This window comes from Cavia porcellus, unplaced genomic scaffold (genome assembly GCF_034190915.1).
Source record: "Cavia porcellus strain 051 isolate PalLab524CR breed Dunkin Hartley unplaced genomic scaffold, mCavPor4.1 scaffold_5, whole genome shotgun sequence".
In the NCBI taxonomy this organism is placed as follows: Eukaryota; Metazoa; Chordata; class Mammalia; order Rodentia; family Caviidae; genus Cavia; species Cavia porcellus.
Genome location: NW_026947488.1, coordinates 108,384,577 through 108,407,009, shown reverse-complemented (window position 1 = coordinate 108,407,009; position 22,433 = coordinate 108,384,577). Strand labels below are relative to the sequence as shown.

General features: G+C 35.9%; 1 long non-coding RNA gene across 3 annotated transcripts in view; it reads left to right on the top strand.

Moving 5' to 3' along the window:
- LOC134475849 (uncharacterized) overlaps positions 1–22,433 on the top strand; it is a 42,642-nt gene that overhangs the window by 10,696 nt on the left and 9,513 nt on the right. The window contains exon 1 of one of the 3 annotated variants that reach the window (XR_010047176.1): positions 17,492–17,673. The exons of the other annotated variants lie outside the window; for them this stretch is intronic. This is a non-coding gene — a long non-coding RNA (uncharacterized LOC134475849). Of the gene's footprint in view, positions 1–17,491; positions 17,674–22,433 lie in introns of those variants that run through there. 3 annotated transcript variants of the gene reach the window in all.

Sequence of the window (22,433 nt, the reverse complement as noted above, 5' to 3'; positions counted from 1 at the left end):
TCTATAATATTAATGACTTAAGTGTGTGTGTCTTAGTATGTTCTGAAAACATTTGCATCGTTCACTCATAAACAGTTTTAATATATTATGTCATACAAGAAACTTTAAAGCTGAAAAGAAGTAAAACACTTTACAGTTTGTGTTCTTGAATTATTTATATATTGATCAATAAACTACATTGTTCCAAATGACATGAGTATGGCAAGTTTATCCAAATAATAACACTGTGTTCTTTGGACTCATATCACATTTATGTTTCTGTGGCTGCAAATTTGTTTTTGAGTAAAAAAAAATCACTGTATTACTGCTGGTCATAAAAAGTTCTTTCATTCTACTGTTTTGGAGAGAGGAAATGGTGAGTTTCATATCTTGGAATTATTCAACTCGGATGTGTTAGAGAAATATCATCTAAGCTTTCAATACTCAAGAATAAGATGGTTACTAAAACATTGAGGTCAAGGCTTAGAGTAAAAGTTGTTTTTAAATTGGTGTTCAAGTAAAGAAAAGAGATGTGCTAGCTTTTTTTGTCCCTGATTTGTATTCACCTTCTTTAAAGCTGTCTTGATTTGTTCTGGGCAATGTAAAAAGCCTTGCTAATTCAGAAAACTAGTGATGAAGTTAAATAATGGATGAACATTGGAATCAGGAGCAGCGTAGGAAATTTTCATCTTCCCTAAGTGTAAACAAAGCTAAAAAGATTAACATCCAAACATTATTGTTCACATGAGGGGCTTTAAATTGATTTTACCAAAGTACAAATTGTTAACTCTGATGTAATGAAGTACTATCCAGCTTGGGGCTGGGAAAAACAAAAAAACTTTGAATGTTGGGTTTCCTTGCTCTTCAGATTCTCTAAGTATAATGTGTGATCATGCTACAGGTTTCCTTTTGCCATTTTTCTCTCACGACTAATCTTAGACATAAAGCCAAATATTGAGGCCATTTATACTACCATAGTGAAATTCCACATTTTTTCTTGTGATACCACTGATTCCCTCACCTTAAAAATTACTTTTTTGTATAGAATTCTAGCTAATATATCCTCCATTCTGCTTATACGTTGATTCCTCTGCCTTACTAAACTTTGCTATAACATGTTTCTTCATATATAGACTTTAGATTCATTCATATCCCAATTTAATAACACATTAGATTGTCATTATTTCTAGATCTAGGTCACAGTGTTCTGTAGGGTCACAGTTCTGTAGATAAATAGAATAGGTACTTCATTATGTCTTCTAACTAATCTTTTTAAAATGAAAAAAGAATAAAAATGATGATACAGTATTTCAAATGAAAATAATCAGAGATTAACAGTGGCTAATACATATATGTATTTATCATTAAAGTAGTTGCTCAGATTACAAGACTGGGGCATAAAAAATGATAAACAATGAAAGCCCACACTCTTCATTTTTCAGCAGTTTCTTCCCATTTCACTTTCACAGTATCTATCAGGCATTTACTCTTTCAGTATTTCATACTAGTGAGACAATATGATGTTTACACAGCAAGTCTGACTTATTTTCCTTATGAATATGGTCTCAAGTTGCATTGATTTACCCATAAAATCTCAAATTCCCCTGGGTAATTTGTAGATAAAAGGTAGAGTAAGAGAGAAAAAAAGGATTAAAAAAAGACACCAAATGTCCTTAGGACTTGCACCAAGGAAGTGGAGAAATAGCTGACAGGCAGGACACAGAGAGAAAGCCAAGTACACAAATGGTAAGCTGTCCCTCTCTCCAATAGAATATAGGTGAAGCAAATGGGGGAGGGGCAGTGAGTAAGTTTAAGACAAAATATATTCACACTTTCCATATACATATGCATTCACTCTAGGATCACTATATTCATATCCAGTCTAGTGTCACTATATAAATTTCATCATTATAGACTACAATAGACATCCATACTCCCTCTTACTAATTGTATGTTAATGATGAATAAGGTATCTCTTTGTCAAATAGTGGTCCACTCCAAAAATAAAGTCCTAAAGGTCAGAGACAATCAAGTAGAAACAAAGAAGATGAAAAGTGCCATTATGCAGAGGTGTCCAGAAGTCTATCCAGGTATAGGAATTTCTGTGTATGGTGGTGTCTCCACCCAATACAAGCATCCAGGAACAAAGGAGTGATGATTCCCCCATTTTTTGGAGCCCCCGCTCTGAACGTTTCTTATCAAAGTACTTATCTGTCTTCTCCATCTACTCATTCCCTCTTCAAAAATAAAGTATCTTTCATTAAACTTTGTCTCTAATTTTTTATGTATTTTACCATCATGGGGGGTTGCTGGGACAGCACATTTTGGTTGCTCATTCTCTGGATTCAATACTTTTATGGTATAATTATGTAGATCAGCAAAAATTGACATGTACATCAGTATGTCCAAATTATCCAATTTATATGTCAATGTTCACACATATGTACAAATACACATATATTCATATATAGGTATATGAATTTTTGCTGCTATTTTTGCTCACAGTGGCATTATTTGTGGCTTGTAACAATATCTTTGTTAGTTAAATCTTTCTGTATTTTAGTTTGGCTTTGAAGTTACAGTGATCCTCTTGTCTCAGTCTTCCAAATGCTCAGATTATGGATATGCCCCTCCATACAATTTTAGCTGTTAAAATTTTAGTTGTATAACACTTATGGTGATTTGAAGTTTATGGTTTTATAAATCTGTGGTGACTGGGGACAGTGTGGAATTCTCATTCATGCCCAAATTCACAGTGTCCAACTCTTTGATGCAGTGGTCATTTGTATCATTTTGTAATCTCCAATGTGATAATTTCTGCTCTGCTGTTTATAATTTCCTTCCCTATACAAGCTTTTGGCTTAGTCTGATCTTTTTCTAGAAGTTTGAGTTTCACCATTAAATTGTTTCTGTGTACTTGGTCTGTTTTCCTGGTATGAGTATTTACTGCTATAAATTTCGTTCTTAAGACTGCTTTCATCCTGTCCCATAAACTCTTATATGTTGTACTCTTGTTAACATTCAACTGTAAAAACTGTCTAATTCCTTTTTAAATTTTATCTGTTACCCCTTGGTTGTTCAGATTAGTACCAGTTAATTTCCATGTGTTTGTGAAGTTCTTATGGTTTCTTTTGTCATGGATTTCCAATTTCTTTACACTATTGTCTGATAATATGCAAGGAATGGGATAAGTTTGGTTCCTTTGCATTTACTTAAGGTTGATCTATGGGCAAGTATATGGTATATTTTGGAGAATGTCCCATGTGCAGTTGAGTAGAATATGTATTCTGATGCTAAGAGGTCGAACATTCTGCAGACATCTACTAAGTCCATTTGTTCAAACCTTTGGTTCAGATTTTTTTCTGGTCTACTTGATCTGTGAGAGTGGTTTGCTGAAATACCCCAACACAATTGTATTAAGCCTTATTTGATTTTTCAGATTATTTCTTTTATATCATTGTGTATACAGGTTATATATTTGTTGCATATATATTTATGATTTTTATCTCTGCCTCTTAGATTGTTGCCTTTATGACGATATATTGAACTTATCTCTCTTAATCAGTCTTGGCTTGAAATTCTGTCTGTCTGAAAATTCAATAGGTGCCTTTGCTTTTTTCTGGGTTCCTGTTACATGGCATACTGTTTTCTATACTTTGAATTTCATCTATGAATCTACAGTTTTAGTTAAATGTGTTTCTTGTATGCATCATATTGTTGCATCTTGCATCTTGAGCCATTCTGCTAGTTTGTGTCTTTTGATTGGTGAATTAAGATCATTAACATTGATGGTTAGAACTGATATGTATTGACTTATCCCTGTCATGTTATTTTCCTGTTGTTGGCTCCCCTTTTTCCCACTCTCTGTTTGTCTGCTGGGTTCATTCAGTTTGGGTTCATAGAGTTGTAGTACATTTTATTTCTTTTTAGAATGACTTTCAAAATATTTTTGAGAGCTGATTTGGTGATTATAAATTTCCTCAGATATTCTTTATCAAGGAAGTGTGTTACTTCCGCGTCAGTTTTGAAAGACAGTTTTTCAGGGCATATCAGTCTGGGTTGAAGGTTGTTTTCCTTTAGAACTTTATATACTTCACTCCAAGCTTCCCTTGACTTGAAGGTTTGTGTTGAGCAGTCAGCTGTTATTGTGATGCTTTCCTTTATAGGCTATTTTTCTATTCCCTAACAGGTTTTTAGATTCTATTTTGTGTTGAATTTTTGGATTCTTGACTATAATATGCCTTACTTTAGATTGTTTTCTATCATAATTAACTGGAGTTCCTACTATCTCAATTATCTGCATGTTCAATTTTTTTCTTTATCCACAAAGTTTTCTGCCATGATGTCTGTGAGCAGTTTCTTAAAAATTATTTGTGTTACCTCCTGCTTTTTTCGTAGACTCCAATCAATATTAAATTATTTTTGTCTCATCTAGTAGCCACTAGCTTCCTTTGTTGTTATTTGATATTTATGAAACAACAAGCCTGTCTTCTATCTTAGACCCTGCCCTCACATTGGCTTAATTTGCTGTGTGTACTTTCAATAGAATTTTTATTTTCCTGAATATCTGCTTTAATCTACTTTACGAAGTGCACTTCTTTCCTATGCTATTCATTCATGAATTCCATAATTTTCATAGGCTCATCTATTTTTAATCTGTATCTATTCTAGAATCACTAAGCACCATCTTTATTGTGGACACCACCTCTGCAGTTACCTGAGAAACCATTTCTGGTTTGATTTTTTTCCAGAGCCTAATTCAATTGCTCTTTTGTAACCACTTCAGAGAGATCACTGATGGGCTTTCAGACTTTCCCACATCATTGCCCCTGGCTTTGTCTTTGGGGAACTCAATGTATGTGGTTGCATCTTGTTTAAGTATCTTCTTATTTTCTTTCCTTAGTTTAATTTCTGGAATAATGCTTGTAAATTATCTACAGTATGGTGCTTTATTGCTAGTATTGAAGACATTTACTAAATGGCTACTTCTCTGGGGTATCTTCCAGTATAGCTGGCTTTGGAGTTTTGAGTCTATTGAGAGATCGTACCTCTTGAATTTGTTGGCAATGAGAAGTTGTTGCTTCTTTGGCCCTCTGTCAAAGTATTTTCTATGATACTTATTCAGTCTAAGTCATAGAATACCAGGAGGACCAGTTGTTTATAACAATTATTTCACTTTGGGCTATAATGGTACCAATAGCATCACACACAGTGTAGAAAATGACAAACTGAGCAAACCATTATTTGCTACTTTTAACAATATAAAATAGATTTTTTGGTTACATAACAAAATTTGAACAACCCAGAAAATTACATGCCGTATACAAGTCCTTAATATGTCAATTTTTGTCCTCATGGTTAATTTTTATTACGGATTAAGGAAAAATGAAGAAGTGGAAAAAAGGAAGAGATTACAAGTAAGGGTGGAGGATAAAGGGGATCACACTAACTTTGGCAAACTGGTGCAGAATACTGGAAAGAATGAGAAAAAAAGAGTTAAAAACAACAGAACAGAACCATAACCATAAACACATCCCTACTCATAAAAATAAGATCAAACAATAAAAATAAAATTTAATTTAATTTAATTTCAATAAAATTAAAACAAAAATCAGAAAACAGAAACAATCTCACCACAACAAAACACAAACAAGAAAGAGGAAAGAAAAAAATCCACTTTCAAGTTTCCATGACAATCTTCCAGCAAACCAGCAGCAGCTTATTGGTGAGGCAGTAGATAATCTCATTAAACCTGCACTTTCTGGTTAAAATGAGATTCATTCCACATGCTGCTGTCCAAGCATATTCTGAGGGTCTAGCCCAGCTGGAAGCCACTAGATAGAAACACCAGCAGTTTCGAAATCGATCTCAGCTGGTCCATGTCAAAGATGGCTCTGGGCCAATTGCTCTCTTCTGTGGGAGGACTGAGCCCTCTGCACTCATTGCCAGCCAGTGCAGTCCTTCAGGTCCACTGTCCCCTCCCCTGCTGCATCTCTCTCTGAAGGCCGCTGGGGTCACCAGCATATCAGCATGTGTTTGCATGTTTGAACCACTCCTCTTGTGCAGTGAGTTACGTTTCAGGGTGAAATGTCACCAGCTATCTTTTTCTTACTTATTGAAGTTCTCTTCAATATCTCCATTGGCTTAAATTCATGCTTCAGATTCTTCCTGTTTCCAGATGACTCACTTTCCTTCTTCTTGTCTTCCTCACTTTACTATATTCCAGTGTCTAGATGGTGACTCTCCAAGAGGTGCTTTGTCTGCTGATTACTTTTTGACCATCTTGGTCTCCCAGATCTTCTCTGTTTTAAAACTTTTATTAGGTGCTGTACAAGAAAGATGGGTTACATTTGAATACACACAATACATGTATAGCAACTGTGCTCCAGTCACTTGGAGTATGTTCTTTCATTCTCTTTTCCACTATGTTAACATAATTCTAACATACTTTCAATTATTTTGTGATCTTAAATGTATTAAATGATAAAATTGCTCTCAATCAAATGACTAAAATTTTCTGAATTCCTACAATCAGATAACTTAACTTGTCATCTTATTAGACTATTTATTTTGGTTCTTGGTAACATGTCTTACTGTGTTATGCTTGAGTATCCTCCCTCTCCTATGTGCCCCAAAAGTTTGAGGATTGTTTTTTTTTTTTTTTCTATTTCTGTGAAGAACTTTTTGTATTTTGATTGGGATTGTATTACATCTGAGTTGCATGACATTTTAATTCTTTCAACCAGTAAATCTAGGTTTCTAATCACCTTTCATATTATCTTGAAAATCTCTCATATGTTCTGTATTTTTCACTGCTGAGATTTTAGTTTTTAAGTTAAAATTAATCCCACATATTTGTTTTTTAGACCATTGTAAATAAAATTATTTTCTTGATTTGTTTCTCAACAAATTTGTTACTGGTGTGCAAAACAATTTTTATGTTTGTCTGTTAATTTATATTCTACATTATTACTCAGTTCATTATGTTATCCCTTTGGAGATGTCTTTGTATTTTTGGACATACTAAATTATATCAACTATAAATAAGGATAAATTGATTTCCTCCTTTCTTGTTTGGATGATTGTTACCTCTTTATCTTGCCTAATTGCCTTGGCTAGGTGTTCCAGGCCATTCATAAATACCTATGGGGAAGGTGATAGTCATTTTGCTGCACACACTGGTGTCAGGGCTTCCAGTTTTTCCCCATTTAGTTCCATTAGGCTATTGAATTATTATACAGTTAATCTTTATTGTGTTGAGGTATGTTGTTTCTTACATAAAATTTTTAAGATTTTTCAAAAAAATGAATGGAGAACTTCAGTGAACATTTTTTTCTGCAACAATTGTTATCATTTGATTATCTTTCCTTCTTTGGTATAATGAAGTATATTTACCAATTTGTGTTTGTTGAACTTCCCTTATATAGTTTAAATAAATTCTCCTTGACAACAGTGTACAATTATTAACTGTTCAGCCAGCTTACTTGCATTATATTTAGAATTTTTACGTAAGTGTTCATCAGAGATATTATCTTGCAGTTTTACTTATTCATAACATTCTGATCTCCTTTTGGTACACATGTAAATTTGGCATCTTAGTGTGTTTTTGAAAGAGATTCCTGCCTTTCAATATTTTGTAGTAGTTCAATTACTTTGAATTATATAAAGTTGATCTGAAAGAACAACTTGTTCTTGACTTTTAAGATTTAGATCTAAAATGTCCTTCAGTTCTCACACTGAAAGGTGGGACCAAGTCAAAGGGGTGGGTCACTGAGGGCAGAGCATGTAAGGGATTATTTTTGTTGTCTGTGGCTCCTCTCTTCTCTCTCTCCTTCTTGACTGACCTAAGATGAATTGTGACCCTCTACCTTGGCCCTTCCACCATGTTTTCTGGCCTTGGAGTCACCCAAATTTGAACTGTTGAAGAAACTGTGAGCCCACTAAAATTCTGTACAGATTTAGACAGACTTGAACAGGTTAGCTTTCTGAGAAGCTTACTTTCTTCAAATTGTGATTGTTGTATCTTGTCCCAACAACAGAAAAGCAACTATTACATGGCCTTCATTTTTGAAAAACCTCATTGTAGATTAAGTACTATTATTACTCATTGGCCTGTTCAATTTTTGTTTATATTCAGGTTATAATTTTGGTTGGTTCTATGCATTTTAAAATTTATTAATTTCTGTATTTTTAAACTTATTGGCACTGAGTTTTTAAAAGTAGTTTTAATGATTCTTCCTGTTTCTCTGATATTAGTTGAGTATTAACTCTTTATATATGATTTAGTTGAATTTTTCTCTTATTCTATTTAAAGTTTTATCTTTTCATACAGCCGGTTTTGTGATTACTTGATATTTGTATCATATCTATATATCCTTTTTCATCTACTGGTTCTCTGCTTATTATTTCTTTCTTTCTACAATTTTGGTTTAGTTTGTTCTTTCTTTACTAGTTTCTTTAAATTACTTTAAAGTTTTCTCTTATTTTGGATGTAGAAGTTTCTTTCTATAAATTGTAATATTGCTCCTTTAGGAGTCACTAAAGTTTGGCTCTTAAAATTTTCTATTGTAATTTCTGCTCTCTGCTGAAACCCCTGAATACCATGTTTATTATCTGTATTTTGACCCTTGGTTTTTGATAAGAATCATGAATCAGGCTCTACTTAGAGTATTTTAGAATGCATCTGAAAACATTTCTGGACGTCTTCCACAAGCCTGCTTCAAAGACTTGAACCACTAGGTTTGATACAGTCACAACAACAATCCTACTTTTGGTAGAATTTTTTTTAGCATTCATAAATTCTGTTGACACTGAAACATAATACCTGAAACACAAAGCATAAAGGAAAACTGATTTAATTTAGTTCCTGTTTGGAAGTATCCCACTATATGTGCACGAGGGACTGAGACAATAACATTATGACAGGAGGGCATGATGGCCAACATGCTTAGTTCACAGTTGTGAGAAGCAGAGCAGGGAAATAGTGCCAGTGAGAAACAGGTGGCAGGTTTTTACCCTTTCAGCATTGTATATATAGAGAGTAAATTAAAATTTCATTAGGCTTTTTTTATCAGTCCCTTAAGACATCAGATTATGCCATCCCAGGTGGACCAAGTCCATCTGCTTTCTTCAGGAGTAAATAATAGGACAGAAAAAAAAAAAAAAACCAAGGTATCTGAGACACACTGAAAAAGAAGAAAATATTTATGAAAATTATATTTTTCACTTCTAACCCAGTCAACTAGTATTTATGTCCTTTTACTAAATTATTATATGTTTATTATACCTTTGGTAATAAAAGTAGTCCTAGTTTGTTGTTTGGTGTAAGAACAAAAGGATCTGTGCCAGAGTTCTCCCTGGATTGAATTATGAAAGTTTTCCTCTGAATATAATAACAGATCATGATGACACAAAAAGATGGCCAAAGGAATCTCTTACATCCTAGAATTTTCTCTCATATCTCAATTGTGGACAAACACTCCAGTTTCTTTTAGTATGTAGATAAAAATTTATCAAAAGCAGAATATCCTAACATTTTGGGATTATTTGGAGAAAGAAAGAGCTCAAAATAGTAAGTAGTGGTTTTAGATTGCAGTTCAGTGGATATTTGTGTTTATCCTGATAGAAACATTCCTCCTGAACTATGTCATCCAAGCCAAAAGACCATGAATTTATGGAGACAGAAAAGAACAATTTTACTAAAGGGTCTCTCACTGTAGTGAATGGTCCAATTTTTGTTGTCTGACTTGGATCCTTGTGATGAATAAAACAGCACCATTTATTTGGTACTAACTCATAACCTATAAAATCTTTTGCAGAATTTGCTATACCACCAGTGAGTCACTACCTATAAAATCTTTTGCAGAATTTGCTATACCACCAGTGAGTCACTACCTAGCATTTCCTGTACTTGGAAGGTCACTCCTTCTAAATGACCAAGCATTCACCTTCATAAGGTCACTCCTCTCTTGCATCAAACTGACTTCTTCAAAATTATGGAAAGTAGTAATTCAACAGGTAGGAGCTAATTTTTGCATCTCATTTGCTGTGATTTTTTAATATGAAAGCAATTAAATTTGAAAATAAAAATGGATAACTTATTGGTTAGAAATTTAACATTTTATAATTACTGTATGAAGGTATAGCAAGTCCGTATTTATATGTCATAGTCAATTGTTTGTTACTCTATCAAACATATGAGACAGGGTAATTTTATCTTCTCCAGTCCAGAAACCTAAAGAGTCCAAAATCAGGTATTCCTATGTGTGTGTTATCAAGATTTGGTTGGACCCATGTTGCAGTGGATCTTCAAAAATGCAGAACCAAAGTGTTACAATATCATCAGGGCATCTACCAAGATTCCAGAGAAACCAACAGGAGGCCAAGTTTGAATGCCAGCTTGGAATGCCTGATGGGTGGTGTCTAGCAGAGTTACCAGCGTCAGGTCTCCACATCGGCCCTGTTCTCCACTGGGCTCGCTGACCCCTGACTTCAGTGCCACAACTCCAGGTCAGGGCAGCAAATTCAGGTGGCTTCAGGGAGAGCGCTGTGGCTGCTAATCTTAGCTGCTCAGATGGTGGCCCCGGACCATTTCCTTGACCAGCTCTTTCCCTTTAGTTTCTTCTTCAGTAGAGAGAACCCATCTCCCTCTGTCTGCTTGTCTCCAGGATGTTTTATTCCTCCATCTGAATTGTTTTTCTCAGGAAACTCTGTATTTTGCTGCTTAATGATCTGCCATCTTTAGCTCCACCCCTATTGTTTCAAATATATCAAATGCACTACAGTTTTGTGACACTTATGTAATTAAATTTTAGGTGTCATGAAAAATTCCCATAATTTATAGTTATTCTGACTTATTGGTCTAAGGAGCTTTTTCATAAAGACCATACTGAACCAGGTGTGGTAACACAATTCTGTAATATCAGCACTGAGTGAGACTGAGGAAAAGGAATAACAATGGATCAGAATAAGAAGATGTGAGAGTTTGCCAATGATAGAGTGCCCTAATTTCAGCTCTGATACCTTAAAACAAAACAAAACAAAACAAAAAAACAAGATTCTATTGTTTATGATAAGATCCTACTGCGATTCTTAGGTACCAAACTGACCATGATACTACTATTAGCATTATTTTCAACTTCAGAGTTCTCAAATTTAAAATATTTTTTCATTTAATAGGGACATTCTTGGTGGTAAAAATTGCATAATCACATTTAATCCATAACATATCTATCTAAATGGATAAGTCATGGAACTACACCTTTGAGTCTTACCCCTGAAAAATAGCTCAAATCAAGTGTCACATTTTAATTATAAGTTCAGAGGTAATTCACTTGATTTTTGCCACATGCTATTTAAAGACATTGGTAACTTCATGTGAAAACAGTCACATGCTGCAGAACAGTGTCTGGTGTACAGATTAGCCTCTTCTAAAATGAGAAAGATTAATGTTACAACAGAGAACATTAACAGAATAAGATGAAATGCTAGTTCAATGATACTTCTCAAAATTTGCACTCACACAAACGTCGAATGAGGAGAAATAAAATTAACCATAAAAAATAATATCATGTTCAAATTCAAATGCTACTTTAGAAATAGTTCTTTAGGTTTTTATTGTCAAAGTAGGATCTACTGTGGAGTTGAAGCTTCAGAACCTGTTACCGAGACTGATGTGCAGGGGTATCACTGGCTATGGGGTCCCAAATTGCACCTCAGAGAAAGAAATCATAAGAGCTTAGGCAGGAATTAAGCCATGATTCAGGCACAGCACTGGTCCTAAGTGATTTCATGAAGAAAATTTGATAATAACTTTGACTGAAAGCAAATTACTTAGCTTTCCATACCATGTGTCATAAGTTGAATGTAAGTCATAGCTCAAAATGTAATACTTTCTCTCTAGACTAGTAGAAGAGTTGTTCATCAGAGAACAAAGACTTTTAATTTGTTGAGCATAGAATGGAAAACTGGAAACTATAACTCCTTCAATGCCATCAGGGTGAGAATAAACTTATACTAACCACTGTAATCCCCCGTTTTCAGACATTTGTTTTTTACTTGAGAGGGAGACACAGCACTATGCAATTGCCATTGAACATGGTAACTGCTGCTCTCAAGGAACTAACTCTAAGCTGAGTTCACAACAATATCTTTGAGGGTCTTCTACTGTCCTATATGAATGTCAACTTCTTGAGTTGTGGCATGCCATAGGAAAAGTAGAACCTATAAACACACATGCTGTAGCATTTCTCAATTTTATAAAAGAATAGCCTTGATCCATAGTGATGATATCTAGGATCTCACACCAGAGGACTAATTAAACTTCAGGTGCTCAAACCTGGAAGGAACTGTGGTACTGCCAGAAAGAAGTGGGAACAAAATTAAACTTCACTTAATTATGGTCACTTCAGTCTGACATGCCGTCCATTTTAGTATGGAAAGGGCCCAATACAACTAACATCATCAAGTGACATTACTGGTTTTTGAAGGGACGACATGAGGCCTTTGTTGCTGGTAAGTCTGCCATTGGCAGAAATAGCAGTTTTATCAGTTAAAGTTAAGTTAAATTCAAACATAATCTCTGCTTTCTGTTGATGAACATATAGGCTGCTTCTAGGTTTAACCATTAGGGGTTTTGCTACTGTGAACACGGGTAGGCCTAGATCATTCCAATGCCATGTCTTTAATTCTTTGGGGAAAGACAAAGGCTCTAGAAGAACTGGATCAAACAGAATTTCTATTTTAAGTTTTATAGAACTCTCCATAATGATTTCCATAGTGGACATACTAGCTGTATATTGCCACCACCAACAAAGAAGTGTTCCTTTCCACACACAGCCTTAACAACATTTACTATTGGATTTCTTGTTGATAGATATTCTTTTGGTATAAGATGAAATCTTAGTATTTTGATTTCTACTTCTGGATTGTCATTTAGTTCACAGAAAATGCTATGGCCTAGATTCATTCTTCAGGTTTACAGCCATTCTTTACAATACCATTTGATGAAGAGGCTATCTTTTCTCCAGCATATGTTCTTGACTCCTTTTGTCAAAGATCAGGCTTCTGAATGTTCCTCGGGTTGTTTTTGTAACTTCTATTTGGTTATATTGATCTACAGCTTTGTTGTTATTGTTGTTGTTTCTGGGTTTTTTATGCCAGTTCCATGTTGTTTTTGTGTGTCAATGTTTCTTTGTAATGTAACTTGAAATCAGAATTGTGGTGCACTTTGCTTTTTTGTAACTCAGAATTGCTTTTCCTATCCTGGGTCTCTTCTAGTCATCCATGAATTTTAGGATTATTTATTTAGGTCTGTGAGGAAAGCTCTTGGCATTTGGAGTGGAATTATTTTAAGCCTACACATCTGCTTTGGAAATGTGGAGATTTTGACAATGTTGTCTCTGGAAGACTCCCAAAAATCTTTTAATGCCTTCTTAGGATTAGCTGCTAAGTATTCAGTTATTTCTAATTTAGCATGAATGGTCTTGTTTCCTAATTTCTTTCTCATTGGGTTTGTTATTGGTGTACAAGAGTGCTACTTACGTGTGTGAATATTTTTAACCTCTTGTTTATTTATTTGTTCCTTTTCTTTTCCTATATGTATCTCTTTTATTTTGTCCACTTGCCTCATTTTTCAGGTTGCAAGTTTGATTACTACATTGAACATGAGTAGTGTTAGTGGACATCATTGTCTTGTTCCTGATTTTAGAATAAAACCTTTCAAATTTTTCTTCCTCCTAATGTGATCTCAGCAGTATGTTTTTGATGGCTTTTATCAAATTTAGAAAATGTTTTTCTATAACATATTTGCTTCAAGGTTTTTATTAGAGCAGATGATGCATTTTTAAATTCATTTTCTGGGTCTATTGAGATGATCATGTGATTGTTTTCCTTGCTTCTATTTATGTGATGCATTGCATTTAGTGATTTGTGTGTGCTGAAGTATTTTAGCATCCCGGGGATGAAGTCTACTTAATCCTAATGTACGATCTTTTTAATTGTTGCATTCTGTTTGCTGGCATCTCATTAAGGATCTTTATATTCATTGGAGAGATTGACTTATAGCTTTCTTTTTTGTTGGGTCTTTTCTGGTTTAAAAAAATAAAAGATTATGTTGGCTTTCAGGAATAAGTCTGACAGTACTCCTTCTGGCATAAGTTATTAAATAGCAGAATATTGACTTTCAATCTTCCATGGAGTTATTGTAAAATTTAGTGGTGAGTTTTTGGATTCCTTGTAAAATCTTACTTGGTAGGTTTTTTTTTTTTTTTTTTTTTTTTTTTTTTTTTTTTTTACTACTGCCTCAATTTTATTGTTTGTTACTCTATTGTTTAGCTTTTAAAATCTTTTTGACCTAGTTTTAATAATTAATATATATCCAGGGATCCATTCTGTTGTCTGGATTCTCCCGTTTGTTGGGGTTCAGAATTTTGAAGTAGTTGCTAATAATTTTTTATATTTTGTGTTGTCTATTGTGATTTCCCTTTTTTCATTTCTAATTGAATTGATGCACATTTTTCCTTTCCTTTTTCCTGGCTAAGTGCCTGTCTGTCGTGTTTATTCTTTTGAAGAATCAATTTTTTGATTCAATGATCCATTTCTTATATTTTAATTTGAATTCCATGAATTTCTGCTTTGCTATTTATCATTTCATTCTTTGCACTACATTTCTAGTTGTATTGTTTTTCTTTTCCTAGGACTTTGAGGTACAGCATTAGACTAATTATTTGGGTTTATTCTGTTTTTTTAATATGAGCATTCACTTCCTTTTTAGGGCTGTTTTCTTGTCTCCCGTAACTTTGTTACGTTTTATTGGTAATATTGTTTGATTCCAGAAGCTACCTAATTTCTTCAATTTCTCATGTGACCCATCAATTATTCAAAAATGTTTCATTTAGAGGGCTGCGGATTTAGCTTAGCGGCATAAGCACCTGCCTTGCAAGCAGGCGGTCGTGAGAGTACCCATAAAAATGAAAAAGACAAAAAAAAAAGTTTCATTTCATTTCCATGCATTTACATAGTTTGTTTGGTTCTTTTTTTCCTTTGATTTTTAATTTCCTTGTACTAGGATTCAAAAATACACAAGGGATAATTTTGACTGCTTCTATATTTACTTAAGCATGTTTGTGGGTTAGTAGATACCCTGTTTCTAAGACAGTTTTGTGTGCTGCTTAGGAAAGCATGTATTCTGTTTCTGTTGGGTAGAACACTCTGTAGTTATACCTTAAAACAATTTGTTCAGAAACATGCATCAACTGATATTTGTATGTTGATTTGTCTAGCTGGTTGATATGTGTATTTATGATATTGTTGTATTGAATCTCTCTCAATATTTTTGTTGATAATTATTGAATCTCTTATGTCCAGTAGTATTTGTTTTATGAAGCGGTCTGTGTCACTATATGGTATGGATACATTTACAACTATTATCTCTTCTTATTGATTATTCCATTAATGAGTATCTAGTGACCGATGCCATAGATAATAACATTTGGAATCATTTCTCTTATTAAAAATATATTATACCAACCTACATCACAAAGTAAAAAGTTTTAGTAGAAAATACTATAATTTTAAAATATTTTTTCTAAAGTTTTTGAGTACAAATATCATTATAGTTTCACTGTTGGTTATATTTTTGGTGTCACAATTTGATATATTCAAAAATTTTCTCCAATAGAAGCACCAATGTGAAACTGATTTTCAAATATAGTAATATACTTTTAAAGCACAGTTGAAGGGCCAGCAATACAGCTCAGTGGCTCAGCAGTGCAGCCTGGCAAGTGCAAGGTGCTGAGTTCAATTTTTAGTACCAGCAAATAAATAAACAAAAATAAAAAAGACTTGTCACTGTTTATTCCACCGTACTTTTTAGGAACTCATACCACAATCACTTTTAAACATCTTAGAAACTCATGTTCCAAATAGGAATTCTTGGAAGGATGCCCATTTGTTTTTGGAGGATGTTCATCTGTTTTTGTTAGAAAAGAATGAAACACCTCTGAGTTTTAGTTCCTTATGTGACCCTTAAGGAGATAAGTAAACTTTGCAGTGACTAAGATTTTTTTCTCAATGTTTTGACTTCCTTTAGCACATTATTCACATTTGGTTTTATTCATGGGAAAAATGCTCATAGAATTTAATTTTTCTGGCCTACTACTTTCTATTCTGTTATATATTTTCTTTATAATAGTAACTAGTAAATACAGAGCCTGCCAAAAAATAAAAAGATACATACACAAAGACAAAAAACTTGTATAAATATTTTAATGTAAAACTACTGAGACACAATGAGATTAATACAAGTTACCCTTTACCTCTAAAATTAAAAGAGGTATTTAAAGTGGTGGTCCCTACCTTCCAGACATTTTTTAGCATGGCAAACTTAGGTTGAGTGACCTTCATCATTGAGATTGCTAAACATATGTTTTAAATTTCTTCTCTAAAGGCCAGAAGTGTAATGGGTTTTCTGCGACATGTTTTAGGGTTCCGCATACCAGGATAACGCTGATGAAAAAGCATCATACTGAGAGGTTAGCCGGGAGCTGAGCCGCGCGGAGCCAGCCGAGCCGGAGAGCAGCGCCCGCCGAGCTGCGCTGCACGCGCGCCTGTGCCCTTCCCTGAGCCTGTCCCGGTCCCCCGCCCAGTGGCCGCAGCGCAGCGCTGACGTCACGGCGCTCGCGGGGCTCCCGGCAGCGGGGAGCCGGCCTTTATTTCTCGTGGCAAAGTCAGTCCCCTCTCCCTCACCCTTCCGCCTGGCCCCGGCTCATGCGCCCCCCTCACCTGTCCACCTCCGTGTTTTGCTCCGGAGGGCGTTGCAGGTTGGGGGCGCGCAGGGAATGGCCCGGGGTGCAGCTGGGGGTGTCTGTGGGCTCGGGAAAGGGATGCGGCGGGGCGCCTCGCAGCCGGGGGTGGGGGGCGGAGGGAGGCGAGGGGGAGGGGACCCCGGGTCCGAGGCTGAACGTGCGGGGTGTGGGAACATCCCGCGGAACCCAGGGCACGCGGAGGGCGCAGGCAGGGGCTCACCGTGTGGTCCCCCAGCCTCCACCCGCGCCCGCCCGCGACTCCCTCCAAAGCTCCGGGAACCTCGGTGCTCTCCGCGGGCGGCAGCGTTGCATGGAGAGAAAGGCAGCGCCGAGGCCGCGCGCTCCCGCTCCCCCCTCTCCCCAGGCTCCCGCGTCCTTCCTCCTCCCCGCCAGGCTCCCGTGTCCTCCCCCCCCCCCCCCCCGCCCAGCCAGGCTCCAGTGTCCTTCCCCCTCCCGCCCCCGCCCGCCAGCCACACCCCCAGGGCGGGGTGCGGGCTCACCGGCGCAGCAAACTTGGAGCAGGCTGCCGGGTCCGTGGGGAGAAACTTGGGTTGTTGGAACTGGAAGAGCATCACTCTCCGGGTCCTGGAACCTGGGAGCTGCTAGGGCGGCCGGCCTCTCTGGGCAGTGGAAGAAAGCCAGCTGGGCTTGGAGAGTCCTGGGGGCATGGGGAGAACCTGGCTGCCGCAGTGCCTGGGGCGAGGATTGCAGCGGGCCTGGAGGCCCACAGTGTCTTGGTCACAGAGCTGCTGCGCTAGGGATCCGAACCTGGTGGAGTCCCAGGACTGATCCCTGGACCGGGACCCTTGGGGCCTACCTAACATTTTAGGGTGGTTATCTTGGAGATGGTACATAGGACCTGGAATTGTCATATCCATTTCTTTGGCAGGTAACAGGAAGAGACACTTTCTCTGTCTCTCTCTCTCTCTCTCTCTCTCTCTCTCTCTCTCTCTCTCTCTCTCTCTTTATGCTTTAAATTTCATTTGGTCAGTAGTTTGTTGACTGCAAAGGTGTTTCAGGTTTTTTGATTTGCCTTAAGTAAAAATGATAGACAAACTTATAATACAGGACCATCAGAAAACTTTTATTGCTAGTGTTTTTTTTATTAGTCATTGAGAAACTATAAAAATATTATGCATATATTACTTCCTTTAGATTTCTTAATTCTTATTCAAATCATTATATCACAGGTTCAGTGATTATCTGTGTTTTCTGAAGGTGGGTTGTGTCAGATTTTGTTGCCTTGCCCAAATACTAAAAAAAATTAGTTGAAATGGAAAGACATTTTTGTCTCATGGCAGAGGTTTCAGTCAGATGGTTCCATTGCATTAGGACACTTGCAGGAATATCGTGGCAGGGTCATGGTAGAGGAAACCTGCTTCTCTTATGACAGCCAGGAAGAAGAGACAGCAAGATCCAGACAGGAATGAGGTAGAGACCAAATACACCCTTCAAAGCCAGTGACCCCAGTCACTGCTTTAACTAATTATTAATTACTATAATTCCTAATAAGATCACTCAGCTAATTAACTCCTCAATGGATTAATCTACTTGATGAAATTGGAGCCTTTATGATCCATATATACATTGGCTTTGAACACTCCTAATTAGGGATTAAACTTTGAAAAAACTTAATCTTTAAGAGGCATTTTAGATTCAAATTGCAGCAGGAGATTAAGGTTGCATTAAACTGGACAACCAACTCTGTGGTGTGTGCCACATCTCATGGAAAAGTGCAGTTATCATTAGAAAATGTGATGTTTCTTTTAAAAAGAAGATGTGTGCAAAACACTGCACCCAAAATGACTCCAAGAGGCCAGGGATACATCTCATCTATACAGGGTCTGCCTGCGAAATGCAAGGTCCTGATCGGTTCCTGGTACCAAAAATAAAATAAAATAAAATAAAATGCCTCTAAGTTTAATGCATCTGGAGCACTGTTCAGGGGAGCAATTAGCAAGTGATCATCTCAAATCTTCATTTACAAATGGTCATACTAATCAAATGATGTTGTTCTTGCTCATTCATTTATATTTGGAAAAAGGGCAAGATAACTTTTTGATAGGACAATTTGCATGTGGTGAGAGGCCAAGAGAGTTTTTTTTGAGGGAAAAAAGTCACAGAAAAGAAAAAAAGCAAAAAGGCAAACAATAACAAACTCAATACAATAACAGTATAGGTTTCCAAAACAGGATGATAAGAATTTGACAAAGGTTGTAATATTGCATATTGTTACCTTCAAAGGGTGGCTTAGATTAACAGTTATAGACATGTAAAATGATCTAATCATATAAGTATTAACTGTTCTTTTCCAATAACCAATACTATTAATAGTATATTCATTTTAGTTATGTTATGTATATATATATGCATATATGAATGAATTTCTGTTTTGTTTTTCATTTTACTTTATTTTTTTCCTCCTTTCCCCTATCCTAGTTACTTTTCCTCTTTGAGCAGTTAGTTCCTGACCTTACACAGTTTTGGATCATATATACATTTTCAGTTTCTTACACCAGAGAGACAATATTTACACATGTGAGTTTGATGTATTTTATTTATTAGTAAGGTCTCATTACATTGTCTTACTTATAAAAGTCTCAATGTGATTTTTTTATAGCTAGAGTATTCCATTGTATAAAAATACACGTCTTTTTTATTCATTTCTTGATTGATGGCCACTTAGGTTGTTTCCAAGATTTGGCTATTACAAATTGTGCTGCTAAAAACATAGGTGGACATATATCACTGTGGTATGATGTTTTCAGTTCTTCTGGGAAAATGCCCAGAAGCAGGATAGCTGGCTCAAGTGAAATCTCCAATTCTAGCTTCATAAGGAGTCTCTCCACTGATTTCCACAATGATTGAACCAGCTTACACTCCCACCAACAGTGGAGAAGGGTTCCTTTTTCCTCACAGTGCCTCCCGCATTTGTAATTGGTTGGTTTCTTGATCTTGGCCATTCTTTCTGGGGTGAGATGGAATCTCAGTGTTGTTCTCATTTGCATTTCCTGAATGACATTGATGTTGAACTTTTTTTCATGTATTTACTTGCCATTTGTATTTTTTCAGCTGAGATGTGTATAGTCATCTCAAATACCCATTTTTGGGTTGGGGTCTTTGAATGTGGGGGGCCTGATTTTTTAAATTCTTTATATATTCTAGATAGTATTCCTTTGTCTGAGGTGCAGTTGGCTAAGATATTTTCCCAATTTGTAGGGTTTTCCTTTCATTCTGTTGGAGATTTTCTTTGACATGCAAAAACTTTTTAATTAGGTAAAATCTCAGTTGTTGATTTCTGCAAGTACCTCTCATGCAGTTTGATTTTTGTTCATGAACTCTTTGTCTACTCCTATGTCATACAGATTTCTACCCACTGTGTCTTCAAAATGATTTAGTGTTTCTGTTCCAATATTTAGATCTTTGATTTCTTTTGACTTTCATTTAGTGCATGGTGATAGACATGGATCTGGTTTTAGTTTTTGGCATACAGAGAGTCAGTTTTTCTAGCACCACTTATTAAAGAGACTGTCTGTCTTTCAGTTTGGCCCCTTTGCCAAAGATGACGTGGTTGAATGTTTTGCTAGTTGTGGCTATATCTTTGAATCTATTTCATTGATCTCCAGGTCTGTTTTTATTCAAGTACAATGTCAATTTTATCACAGTAGCTTTATAATATACATTCAAGTGGGAGATTGTGATGAATTCTGCCTTACCTTTGTTACTCAGAACTGCCTTTGCTATTCTAGATCTCTTCAGGTTCCAGATAAATTTTAGGGATGATTTCTCTAGATCTGTAAGGTATGCAAGTGGTATTATGATTGGCATTGGATTAAATCTGTATAACAACTTTGGGTGAATGAGGTCTAGAGAGTTTTTATAGGGCAATTGTCCCAATTTCTTATTTACATGGGATAGGAGTTTTCCAAGGCATTTTGATAATAATTGAGCCTTTCTCTTTATCCTTTGGGCCACTGTGAGCCTTCTTCACCAGTGTACTCTTATAAATTGAATTTTGTTTTCTGCTTTCTGTTTTCAACAAGTCTACATTCTTGCTGCCTTTTCTCTGTGTCTAGTCCAAATCTCTGTTCAAGACATCATTCTTGTGAGTAGCATTGTTGAAGTCTTAAGCAAACTCAGATTTATTATTCTGTCATTAGAAAAAAATAAGAAAATTCACACATAACGTTGCTCTACTCATATTTATTGAATGAATAAAACTTTTTATGAAATGAAATTTAATGTATTTAGTGTATATGGAAAAAAGAGAGGAGGAAGAGATAGAGAGAGAGAGAGAGAGAGAGAGAGAGAGAGAGAGCATGAGAGAGAGAGAGAAAGAAAGGAGTTAATAAGTTGTGTTAATAGTTTTGTTAATAGTTGTGGCTTGGCAAGTCCAGTACCAACATCTAGTTTCCTAGATTTAATTTAGGTAAGTCATTATAAGTAAATAAGAGCCTTATCCTTAATCATTGCAATATATTTCCAGTGAAAAAGTTTTTGTGTTTCATTCACTAAAAGCAGTCACTGGATGTAAGTTTTAAGGTCTATGAGGATAAGGACTGTGTTTGCATGACCCATGATTATAGCCACCATGTTGATTCCAGATTTGTTTTCAGAATAGATAATCAATACATTTTAAATGAGCGACAAATTTAATGAAGACTTGGTAGCAAAACGTTCAAAAGTAGCTAAATTTTACAACAGTGCTAGGAAAATCGATATGCAATCATGTGATTTATTCATTTACTAAAACATAAAAAAAGAACAAAAATGATGATACAGAATTTCAGACTAGCATAATAGGACATTAGCAATGGTTAGTATATCGCATATTGTTATCTTTGAAGTAGTTGCTCAGATTATGAGTTATAGGCATGAAAAAATAAACACTGAGGTTCCTTCTGTGTGTATGAGAGTGTTTGACACTGGGGGATAAGAAATAAACAAAAGAGAGTAAGTTTGACTACACGCAGCTTACACTTTGAGTGAGAAAACAACAAGCAATGGGAGTGCACATGTGCTGCGTGACTGGCATCGGAATCGACCACTTCCAAGTGTTCCGGTAATCTTGGGCCTTCCCTGCAATAAAAGCAGTGTATCCCTCCATGTGTGATATAACATGCTTTCGGAAAGGTAGTGCATATTATTTCATAGAGCAAGCCTCCAGAAACCTTGTATGTTTTTCTTGACTGCTTTGTTCTTAGGTCTCTGCCATACTTTGATTTCTGTGCAAACATGCCCAGAGTAGACTAATGTATAAGAAAGAAAAGTGAAATGTGGTTGGCTGCCACTCAAATCAAGTGAAAGTCTGAAAAACTTCTAATTCTCAAATAACTTAAGGTGCAGGGGTAATATAATCCTAGCATTATGTGCTCCTGAGATTTTTTTTTTTACCAGTTATGCTGTATTCTACAATAGGTTACTGGCACAAAGCAGTCTTAATATTATAGGTAATTAAATTAGGTAAAAATTAATAGGCAGTAAGAAAGGAACAGGCCCAGGAGGAAGTCAATGTGAAAATGAGAATATATCAAAACAGACTGGACTTATCAGAGACTCCTACAGTGAGACCCAATCTCCTGTCAGGTGCTACCATGCACAGAAGAAAGAAAGAAAAAGAAAAAGAGAAAGAAGCAAAAGAAAGAAATG